Here is a 10,172-nt window from a genome sequence, read left to right as displayed (position 1 = left end):
GGCCTTAGAGTAACAGGTACTGAGGGCAGGATTGAGTGGGAAGTGAAAGGGAGATGGCCAGGGGTGAGGGAGGTGAATTCCCAGCCCGGCCCCTGATCCCGCCTCACTGAAACTTCTCATCCTGGAAATCAGACCAGGAGACTGGCACATGGTATAACGGCAATAAGTGGCACAAGCTCAGTCCTGAGTGCTGCTGTCTCCTCACTGTTGGTGCCCGTGGGAAAAGAAGGGGTCCACACCAAGGCTGAAGGCCTCTAGGGGCTGAGGGGACTTAGGGATTGCAGTTTTGGCTCAAATTCTCTGTTTGGGAGAGAGTTTGGGGGCCCAGTGTGGGTGGAGTGGAGACAGCAGGCACAGAGGACATGGGCAGTACTCACACTCAGGTGAGAGTAGTATGCTGGTTCCATGCGATATGTCCAGGGAAGGGGAATAGCCAGGGGGCTGAATCTAATCCCAGGAAGAGGGGTGGAAGGCCTTGCAAACCCAACTCAAAAAGCTGAAGTTCACAGAAAGTGGTTTTGAACGGTCCAGTAAGGAGGGAGGCAAACAGGAAGGACTGTGTAGGGGGGCAACAGTAAGGTTAGAAGGAGGCCAGTTCTCAGTGAACCCCTAGGATTCCTGGCTGAGCCCTGGTCACCTGGCAGCCAGCCTCCTCCTCACTCCAGATCCTGAGCCACTGAGCGGCCCAGGGCAGAGGTGACTCAGGACATAGGTGGAACTGACCACGAATGGATGGGGCAGGGCGGGGACCTTCATACTGAGAGTTCTGTGTGCTGTGTACCAAGCTCTGCCCACCCTCTGCAGAGTCACCGCAGCCCTGCTACAGAGGTTTTGGGTTAATGACTTATCTGCTCCCTTCACTCAGGTCTGATTCTCCTCGGTGTGGGAGGCTCTAAAGGACCTGGTGGGAGCTCTGATGGACAGGAAGGCCCATCCTGACACCGGACAGCTTGGGGAGGGCTGCAGACAAACTTCCTCCCAGGGCTGGCAGGTTCAGGGAAAGACATGACTCTGGTGGGGGCAGGGCTGACAATAGGGAGTGACTGGGGTGCTGTAGCCCCAGGAGAACTGAACCAGGATATTCTCAGCCCCTGGGACCAACACTCGCCCTTTTCCGCAGGCTGCCGATGTGACCAAGGAGGCCCTGGAGGTGTGGACTATCTCAGCGGCTCTGCCTTTTGCTTGGGTGCCTCTGGATGATATGCTATTCTGTTTTTTAAAAAATAATTTATCTTTATTTTTTTTAATCTTTATTGTTGCAAGTATTACATATACTATTTATTTTATTTTATTTTATTAAAAACTTTATTTTTAAATTTTTAATTTATAAAAATAGCACATGAGCCCTAACCGGTTTGGCTCAGTGGATAGAGCATCAGCCTGCGGACTGAAAGGTCTCAGGTTCGATTCCGGTCAAGGGCATGTACCTTGGTTGCGGGCACATCCCCAGTAGGAGGTGTGCAGGGGGCAGCTGATCGATGTGTCCCTCTCATCGATGTTTCTAACTCTCTATCCCTCTCCCTTCCTCTCTGTAAAAAATAAATAAAATGTATTTTAAAAAATAAAATAAATTTTAAAAATACCACATGATCTCACTCATTTATGGATAATAAAGAACATTATAAACTGATGAACAAAAAGATAGATACAGAGACAGTAAGGCATCAAACAGACTGTCAAATTACAGTGGGAAGGTTAGGGAGAGGTGGGGGAGATAAGAGATCAACCAAAGGACTTGTATGCATGCATATAAGCATAACCAATGGACGCAAAACACTGGGGGGTAAGGAAATCTATGGGAGTGGTGTGGGGGGCAATGGTAAGATATGTACCCATATAATACCTTAATAAAAATATGAAAAAAGAACTTTATTTTTAATTTTTTAATTTATTGGCGTGGCAGGTTAATAAAATTATATAGGTTTCAATTCTATAATACATCATCTGTGCACTGTATTGTATGTTCACCACCCCAAGTCAAGTCTCCTTCCATCACTATTTATCTCTCCTTCACCCTCATCTACCTCCCCCAGCCCCTTTACCTCTGATCATCACCATATTGTTGTCTGTGTCTATGAGTTTGTGGGGTTTTTGCTTAATCCTTGACTATTTTCACCCAGCTCCCCTCCCCTCTAACAGCTGTCAGTCTGTCCTCTGTATCTATGAGTCTGTTTCTATTTTTTTAACTTATTTTATTCTTTAGATTCCACCTATAAGTGGGATCATATGGTATTTGTCTTTCTCTGGTTTATTTCACTTAGCATAATATTCTCCAGGTCCATCTATGCTGTCCCAAAAGGTAAGATTCCCTACCTTTTTTACAGCCAAGTAGTATTCCATTGTTTAAGTGTATCAGAGCTGTTTTATCCACTCATCTATTGATGGGCACTTGGGTCTCTTTCAAATCTTGGCTGTTGTAAATAATGCTGCAATGAACCTAGGGAGTGAATATATTCTTTCCAATCAATGTTTCAGGTTTCTTTGGATATATTTCCAGAAGTGGAATTGCTGGATCATATGGCAGTTCTACTTTTAATTGTTTGAGATATGGAGATTTGTTTTATAACCCAGCAGAGAATTCACAGCATCTCACTGTTCCTCCATGTTAGGGGTAAACATTACCAGTGAATCTCCTAGAACTTCTTGTGGAAAGAGAGAATGAGGGTCACTCTTCAGTTAGCAGGCATCTTGTATTGGTCTCAAACATTACCCTGATGCTCTGGACGCCAACAAATGTTCTGGGACTTAGCCAATGAGAAGATCATGATTTCTCCAAATCCCCCACCCAACACAGCGACTTCCCTGTGATCTCTCCCCCCACCTCCCCACTCACCTCCTTCAGCTAGAAGTAAGTCTTCACAGCAGAAGCATCCCTACTTCTCAAATATTTTTTTATATCTTCACAAAGGATTCAGAATATCCTGGGTGTCCCAAAAATGTATGGCTGCTTTGGTGCAACAGCAGAGCTGAGTAGTTGCAACAGACTTAGGCCTGGAATATGTAATAGACACGCATTCACAGAAGTCTCAGACCAGGCTGCTATCAATGGGAGGTGTGGTAGGGATCTTGCACCGGCATCCTTTTAGGTAAAGGCTGCTACTAATTTCTGTCATTTCGTGCAGGATACAATAATGCTTTAACATTCTCCTTGGGAAAGAGGGACGACAAAATGAGAAGGAATGACTGTTGTCCTTGTTGCTGTGGCACTGGAACCAGGAGATGGGAAGCTGGAGATCTTAATACCGAAGCCCTGGACGTGCCGTTGCGAGGCCTCCTCCAGGGTTCCCATATATTTTTATTTTACTTACTATAGCATAGATTTACAATGTATTCATTAAAAATAGTCTTTTTTTTTTTTTTAGATTTTAGGCGACATAGAAATTTGTTAAGTATGTAGTTATTACTTTATGTACCTTTATTTTCCTTTTAATTTTTACCCTCCCCCCATGTCAGTCATATAATGTCTTTTTATTTTTCAATTAGATTGCATTCAATATTATTTTGTATTAATTTCAGGTATACTGAAAAGTAACGTGTCCCCTCAATGTTTCTGATACCCACCAGGACCCATATATACGGATCGCAGTATGAATGACTGTACTCCCTACGCTATTATCTACTAATAGAGTTAGTGCACACCCTTGTAGTGGTATTCAGACATTGTAGGCAATTAGTACTTTATGCGCTTACACTGACCACGCATTTTCTCTGCATTAAACACGCTTTTATATCATTCCTTTTGAATTTATTCAACTAACTTGTTGAAAAAATTCCAATGAATTGGAATTTCTCTGGCTAAAAATACTCAATTTATATATAGACTCAAGTTAGCTTTCCCCTCACTCTAGGTCCTTCTCATTAATCTGCCTTCCGCTGTTTGAGAGTTCAAACTGCACAACACTGTTCAGAGCTGTAGACTGTTAGGTGTCAGTGTCTTTATTCTGCTCACTGACTGCAGAGAAGCTCTTCTCCAGCACTGCTCAGCAAAATCACATGCTCACTGCTTCCTCATCACCTGCACCTTTTCATTTCATTTTCCCAGTTTCCTTGCATTATTAGTGTCACTGGTTTTTAAGAGCTTGTTTTTGACTAAAGATGTTAACCATTTCTCATGCATTGCAAATGAAATACCGTGTTTTTGTTACTATTTTACTCTGATGTTTTACTTTTTGGTTGTATCAAACTTGTGTATTAAATATAATCATATGCTGTTTTTAAAAAAAAAAAAAGAGAAGGAAGTACTTGTACGTCCCCACTGTGGTAAGCCCTCACCCCATAGAAAATTCACTAACTACAAAGATTTCTCCATTCTTGGTACAAATATGGGGAATGTAAAATGATCATTGTTGGATCTGTGAATGCAGTGATGCCTCTATGAGAAGGATCTGGACAGATTTATATTCATTGCCTGCCCTTGTCCCCATGCACCACTTCAACAATAGGGCAGCCATGATGAGGCTTTCAATGCCCAGGGATGATGTCAATCACACACCTGGTCCAACCTGTCTCATAAGTTCTGGATTTTCTATTCCATGGTGTGCTCAACCCCTGTCTTCAAACTCCAAAGACCCATCCTACCAGAAGATTAGCTCCATTAGGACCTGGTGGGAGCGCTGATGGACAGGAAGGCTCATTCTGACACCTGACAGCTTGGGGAGAGTTGCAGACAAACTTCCTTCTTTTCCCTTCTCTCCCAGCCTCTTACCTAAATTCCATGACCCATCATTATTAACTCTCCCTTCTCCAACATTGGGTTCTCTCTTCCTCGGCTTTCTCAGGATCAGACCCTACACACTCTACCTTCTCCCTACAAAACCCTGGCATGTTTCTGCCAATCCTCTGGCATCTAGACCTTTTCTTCCCCTCGCTGCCCTGGCATGTCCCAGTGTTGGTCATAGACTGACGGATGCTGAGTATTGGCCTCATGGACAAAGATGACATATCTGAGGATGTGTGGTTTCCTGGCAGGCAGAGGCTTCCTGAGCCACCTCAAGCAAGGAAGCCCCTTCCATCTGGGGCTTGGCTTAGGGTTGCCATGGCGGGTGGCCCTGGAAGGACAGCACAAGAACCCAACCAGAGCTGCGGGGATCCACTGGGCAGGCAGGAAGATGGCGGCAGCATTGGTCTGTACGACTTCTGGGTCTCAGTTGTCAATCTTAGCTGAACCATCAAGGTCTAATGGAGGTATGTTCCCCCATTCCTCATCTTCATATGGGGTGTATCCACCAGATAAGCCTTTCCTTAATAGTGATCTACAATGCTCCCCAAATAAGCCTACACTTGCCTATCCAGTAAGCAACAGCAGAGCCATATTTTCTGCTCTGAAGAATCTTCAAGAAAAAGACTTAACACTTAGAACTTGAAAGGATTCAGGCAGAAGAAAGTGTGAAAACCTTGTCTAGAGAAACAACTGAAGTTGTTGGACAGGCTTGCTCTCAAGTTTCAGCAGAATGACTACTGGCTTCTGTTCGTAGAGTTTTTAGTTCTACACTGCAGAATTGGCGGACTACATGATTTATGGAAGTTGAAGTAGCAATAAGATTGCTGTATATGTTGGCAGAAGCTCTTCCAGTATCTCATTGTGCTCACTTCTCAGATGATGTTTCAAAAGCTAGGGCTTTGCAGGATATGATGCGAACTTTGGTAACATCAAGCGTTAGTTCCTATCAGCATACATCTGTGACATTGGAGTTCTTCGAAACTGTTGTTAGATATGAAAAGTTTTTCACAGTTGAACCTCAAAACATTCCATGTGTACTAATGGCTTTCTTAGATCACAAGGGGCTACGGCATTCTAGTGCAAAAGTGCGGAGCAGAACAGCTTACCTGTTTTCTAGATTTGTCAAGTCTCTCAATAAACAAGTGAATCCTTTTATTGAGGTTATTCTGAATAGAATACAAGATTTATTAGAGCTTTCTCCACCTGAGAATGGTTACCAGTCTTTGTTGAGCAGCGATGATCAACTATTTATTTATGAGACTGCTGGAGTGCTGATTGATAATAGTGAATACCCCACAGAACGGAAGCAAGCATTAATGAGGAATCTGTTGACTCCACTAATGGAAAAGTTTAAAATTATGTTAGAAAAATTGATGCTGGCGCAAGATAAAGAAAGGTAGGCATCTCTAGCAGACTGTCTCAACCATGCTGTTGGATTTGCCAGTCGGACCAGCAAAGCTTTCAGTAGCAAGCAGACTGTGAAACAATGTGGCTGTTCCGAAGTTTATCTGGACTGTTTACAGACATTCTTGCCAGCTCTGAGTTGTCCCTTACAAAAGGATATTCTCAGAAGTGGAGTTTGCACTTTCCTTCATCGCCTGATAATTTGCCTAGAGGAAGAAGTGAGACTTGTCCTGGTCCCTCAGCATATGGTGCTAGATCTCACAGCACCCACAAAGTTACTTCCCCCAACAGATAGTATCTAATTTATTGTTCATTCCTCACAATATTTTTCCATAACTCTATCTCCATTTCTCATATCTCTACCTCTACCTCTACCTCTACCTCTACCTCTACCTCTACCTCTACCTCTACCTCTACCTATCTCTATCTGTAGTCTAGCTCAGTGGTCGGCAAACCGCAGCTAGCGAGCCACATGTGGCGCTTTGGCCCCTTGAGTGTGGCTCCTCCACAAAATACCAGGTGCAGGCGCACACGTACAGTGCGATTGAATCTTCGTGGCCCATGCGCAGAAGTCAGTTTTTAGCCTGGGCGAGTCTATTTTGAAGAAGTGGCATTAGAAGCATCTGAGGATGCTTCAGAACATATGCTTGAAAGATTGTGAAGCAAAAGACCTTCAGGAGTTCATTCCTCTTATCAACCAGATTACAGCCAAATTTAAGATACAGCCATCTCCATTTTTACAACAAATGTTCATGCCTCTACTTCATGCAATTTTTGAAGTGTTGCTTCGACCAGCAGAAGAAAATGACCAGTCTGCTGCTTTAGAGAAGCAAATGTTGTGGAGGAGTTACTTTGCTTTCCTGCAAACAGTCACAGGCAGTGGAATGAGTGAAGTCATAGCAAATCAAGGTGCAGAGAATGTAAAACGAATTCTAGTTACTGTGATTCAAGGAGCAGTCGAATATCCAGATCCAATTGCACAGAAAACATGCTTTATCATCCTCTCCAAGTTGGTAGAACTCTGGGGTGGTAAAGATGGACCAGTGGGATTTGCTGATTTTGTTTATAAGCACATGGTCCATGCGTGTTTCTTAGCACCTTTAAAACAAAGCTTTGACCTGGCAGATGCACAAACAGTACTGGCTTTATCTGAGTGTGCAGTGACACTGAAAACAATTCATCTCAAGTGGGGCCCGGAATGTGTTCAGTATCTTCAACAAGACTATCTACCTTCCTTGCAAGTAGCTCCAGAGATAATTCAAGAGTTTTGTCAAGCTCTTTAGCAGCCTGATGCTAACGTTTTTAAAAACTACTTAAAGGTGTTATTCCAGAGAGCAAGGCCTAAGAACTGGATCTCCCTGTGCCTACTTCATGATCAGGATTTATGATCAGAAATTCCAGTTAATAATGGATAAAGAAGCAGTTTTGTGTGCCATTCACACTGGTCTTTTTAACTTGGCCCTGAGCTTATTGCAGTATATGTATTGGGATTTTTCTGTAAAATGTGTGTGATTTTCCCTAAATACGGGTATGTAACAACAAGAGAAGTTGCTTGCATGCCGATTCAAATTGTTCTATATAAAAAGCTGTTAAAAGATACAGCAGAGTTATTCTAGTACCATTTTATCTTTACTTGAAACTTGAAGTCCTTTAAAGACCATAGCAGGAAAACTGTACTTTTTTAAATTGCATAATATAAAATGCTTGAAATTTTAAATTTTCTTTTATCTGTGGAGACTTAAAGTAGGGGGGTGGGATACAACAGATCAAAACTAATTTTTTGTAGATAGCCATTACATTTCTTTAAAATGTTTCGATGGCCATAAGTATTCTATAAAAAAGAATGGTTTCATAAATTAACTGATTTAAGAGTAGGTACCGGTGTTATACATTTTTTTATAAAAATAAAATAAAATAAATTTTACATAGTGAAAAAAAAAGAAGAATCAAAGCACAATCAAGAACTGACATCTCAGTTGTTAGCTGCAGAAAGTAAATGCAACCTTTTAGAAAAACAATTGGAATACATGGGTGATATGATAAAGCATGCAGAAATGGAAAGGACATCTGTCTTGGAGAAACAGGTTTCCCTAGAAAGAGAACGACAACATGATCAAACACATGTTCAGAGCCAACTTGGAAAATTGGACCTCCTTGAGCAGGAATATAACAAACTAACCACAGTGCAGGCCTTTGACTGGCTATATTAACCCTTGCTCCCCCCATTAGCTGTATAGGCTCCATGAAAACAGGGTCCAGCCCCACCTCCTTTCCACCCCAAGGCCTGGCTCAGCAGCTGCCCCAAAGTAGAGGGGTAGAAACTGTCTGTATTTTAGGATGACCTGGTGCAGCAGAAAGGGAGGAGACATCTCCTCAGATTCAGTGCCTGGACAAAGGCTTTCACGCTTGTGTTTTCATTTCAGCACCGCCAATCACAGCCCAGGCACAGCTCAATCCAAGGCCAAGTCCACCACTTCAGTTCCTCGATCCCCTATAACTCCCTAATTTATTCAATCCTCCTTGGTAGAGTGATATAGGGTAATAGGTACTGTGGGCAGCATTGAGAGTCAAAAAGCAGATCCACTGGCATGAGGATGGCAAAGGTGAATTCCCAGCCAAATCCTGCCCCATTGCCTGGCCATCTAATCCTGGAAATTAACTCAGCTGAATAGGTATAAGTCAGGGTTCTCCTGAGAACCAGAATCAATAGGAGATACAGAGCTAGGCCAGTGGTCAGCAAACCGCGGCTCTCGAGCCACATGCAGCTCTTTGGCCCCTTGAGTGTTCTAACGCCACTTCTACAAAATAGACTCCCCCAGGCTAAAAATTGACTTCTGCGCATGGGCTACGAAGTTTCAATCGCACTGTACGTGCGCGCCTGCACGTGGTATTTTGTGGAAGAGCCACACTCAAGGGGCCAAAGAGCCGCATATGGCTCGCTAGCCGCGGTTTGCCAACCACTGAGCTAGACTACAGATAGAGATAGGAAGAGGTAGAGGTAGAAGTAGAGGTAGAGGTGGAGATAGAGATATGAGAAATGGAGATGGAGATGGAGATAGAGTTATGGCAAAATATTGTGAGGAATGAACAATAAATTAGATACTATCTGTGGGGGGAAAAGTAGCTTTGTGGGTGCTGTGAGATCTAGCACCATACGCTGAGGGACCAGGACAAGTCTCACTCAACTATGAGTCTGGTGATAAGCACCAGAACTCTGTTCAGGGTGAGGAAACTGCCAAGACCCCTCCCTCTGCAGTGGAAGAAGAAAGCCTGGCGAGGGCTGAGCTGTGTGGATACCACGGAGGGGAGAGTTGCAGAAGGCCAGCCTTCCCTGGGAGGGATCCCAGCACACCACCGGAGGAAAAAAGTAGGACTCTGGCCACAGCCAAGCAGAGGTGAGAGAAACCTTCCCAGAGCTTCCCTCCCCCACTGCACACTGCTGATCTCTGTGGGGGCAGGGACCCCTCCGAGGTGGACAGCAGTGGGGACTGAGTCCCCCGGCTGTCTCAGTGGTGTGGGATGATGCTGGAGAAATCTGTTTCTCTCCAGTGACACCCAGAGTTCTGCATGGGCATCTCTATGACAGGAGGGAAGGTGGAGTATGGGAGAGAGGTACATAAGAGATGTAGCTCCTGGTGACTGCACTTTGCCACCAGCAGGGAGTACCACACCCATGGAGGATCTCCCTACCAGGTCTGTGAGCACCCCAAAAGCACAACTGCTAACACCGCACACGCACACACACACACACACACACACACACATGCACACACTCTGCAGCTGTGTGAGTGTCTGTGTGTGGTGTGGGAGAGCTCAGTAGACACAAAGTGTGCATCTGAAAACAGGCCGCACTAGGTTATCAGCGGTTTTCCAGCAGAAACCAGCAAGGCCAGCAACGTGAAATGTGTTGTTGAAGTGTTAGAAACAAACACTTTCCCAGCCACAACACCCAGTCTGTCAATGTCACCCTTCAGAATACCTGTCTGTCAATGTGAAGGAGAAATAAAGACTTTCCTATGGAGACAAAAGCTGAGGGAGTGCATCACTA

General features: G+C 44.1%; 1 pseudogene; it reads left to right on the top strand.

Annotated features, from left to right (window-relative positions):
• The first annotated feature begins 5,108 nt into the window (after positions 1-5,108).
• LOC129150646 (exportin-T-like) lies at positions 5,109-7,732 on the top strand (annotated as a pseudogene).
• The last annotated feature ends 2,440 nt before the right edge of the window (positions 7,733-10,172 follow it).

Source organism: Eptesicus fuscus, chromosome 10 (genome assembly GCF_027574615.1).
Source record: "Eptesicus fuscus isolate TK198812 chromosome 10, DD_ASM_mEF_20220401, whole genome shotgun sequence".
Classification (NCBI taxonomy): Eukaryota; Metazoa; Chordata; class Mammalia; order Chiroptera; family Vespertilionidae; genus Eptesicus; species Eptesicus fuscus.
The sequence above is the reverse complement of the archived record's forward strand: the minus strand, read 5'-3'. Positions and strand labels throughout refer to the sequence as shown.